This window comes from Arachis ipaensis, chromosome B6, assembly GCF_059453495.1.
Source record: "Arachis ipaensis isolate K30076 ecotype BB chromosome B6, ASM5945349v1, whole genome shotgun sequence".
NCBI classification, from domain to species: Eukaryota; Viridiplantae; Streptophyta; class Magnoliopsida; order Fabales; family Fabaceae; genus Arachis; species Arachis ipaensis.
Genome location: NC_142441.1, coordinates 21,682,315 through 21,684,591, shown reverse-complemented (window position 1 = coordinate 21,684,591; position 2,277 = coordinate 21,682,315).

The following is a 2,277-nucleotide window of genomic DNA, read 5'->3' as shown; positions in this document are numbered from 1 at the left end:
TATAATTAGGAAATAGTCATAAATAAATTTATTTCCTTAATGAGTGATAAATTTGTTGTCAAATTCTAATAGGAAAAACATCTTTTAAATAATGAATCTTTTTCCTATTTTTTTTATTAAACTAAAAAGAATCTTTGTTTTCAATTTTTTTCAATAACTTTTTGGTATTGTTTTTGTTGTATTTTATTTTGTTCATTCAATCTATAACATAAATATTTTTTTTTACATTATAATATAGATCTAATTTGAATATTTTTTTTATTAGAGTCTATTAATGTTGTAAATGTAAATATTAAGAACTTTAACTTTGAACTTTGTAGGATATTTTCGTTTACGACATGTGATTAAAATGGATATTACATAAAACTAGAACGTATTTGTATTTCATTCATATTCAATTCAACAATAAATAAAAATTCCATTTAGATCACTCAAATTTCAATATTTCGTTGCAAAGATTCAGTTCTTCGGTCGAACGAATTTTTTTAGATTGATTATACCATATGGATATAAACGAGGATATAATAAAAAAGAAGAAAAGGGCTAGCAAAAACCTAAGACTAAGATTTGAAAGATGAGTCAAGCCGGGGTGTATATAATAAAATTATAATATAATAGCTAAAGGGCAACTCTTTCTTTTTTTTTTTTTAAGTCTTTTGAAAGGTTTCAAAGAATGCTTCTCGAATCCAATTGAATACACGAACAATTGGTTAATGTTGATGCTTTATTACACTTCCCCTTTTTATGAGATAACCATAAGACCTTTACATATTCGAATTCTATATCATTGATATATCTTTTTTCTTTCTTTCACCCTTCAATTTTTATCTGTATATTCTTATTGCTTTACAACTTATAATCAGATTCGTTTTTTTTTTTATCCAATATCTCAGTTGTTATAATTCTACTACCAAAATATGTTCGAAGTACTATTTGTACAAATAAGAATCCCCTCGTTACAATATTTCTTCTTCATATAGATAGATATAGGATCTATGAAGCAATTACTTAGAAGTACATTTTTTGAAATAGCCCTTCCTATCTGATAGAAAAGGATCCCATGATCCTGAACCGATCTTACCTGGGATCGCAAATCCCAAGTTTGTCTATGAAGAGCAGATCTAATTATATTAGTGTCTATAATGGATTTCTTTTGTATAATACTAATCGATAGGGCCTCATTGGTAAGTGCTACAAGATCTCGTACATTGGAACCCATAGTTATGGTTATGCACCCGAGTCCATTAGTATGGAACATTCTCTTTTCCAAGTGAAATCCCCTAGTATATGAAAGAGTGAAAAAGTGCTTTCGTTGTGAAGAGATGGCTGAGTGGACTAAAGCGTCAGATTGCTAATCCGTTGTACGAATTTTTGTACCGAGGGTTCGAATCCCTCTCTTTCCATTTCCGCCCGTGAGTTAGTATTTTTTTTTTCTTTTGAATTTTCTATGTTTGATTTTGATAGTTACCAGTTAAAGATGTAAAATAGATAAAATCCTAAAAGTTTTTCAAAATCTAGCACAAACAAGGAAAACATAGACATAATTAGTGGTGCTTGTTTGAACCATTAAATTTAGCTTCTAATGATATTAAAGTCAACCTATTTTATTATCTTGTGCCTTCAAAAAATTTACACGACTAACATAAAAATATAACAATTGAAAAAAAATTCATTACAATGGGTATATTTATTTTAACAAATATTCTTCTATCTAATACTATAAAAAGATACATTAGCCACTTTGAATTGCTACAGGTCAACTTCCATCCACATTAGTAGAATGCCTAAATTGAGATATATTTATCAAATAAACAATCAATAAAACACTCATCCGTACTTTCTCATTTTGTGTACATTTATACATAAAAAAAAATTGGAGGTCACTCAGATAAACACGCCTAAAACATCTTTTTTTAAAGATGTCTTTATGTTGTGTTTTAATTGGTTTTGGTATAATTTATTCGATATTTCTCATCACATATTATTAAATTCCTCAAAAGATTTTCTTTCCAAAAACAATAAAAAACATTTAATTTGGACTAAAACAAAAAAGGTAATAGATTAACTATTAGATTTTTTTTAAAAGATTATTTACATAAAAAAATATATCACATTCATCTTTTATATATATAAAATCTCTTAAAAAATTTTATAAATAAAAAAATAATTAATTTTTATTCGTATAATATATAAAATAATTACTATATTATTATTATATTATAGATTAAAATTTACTAATTTAAATTTTATTTTTATTTTTAATATAAGCATTAGAAA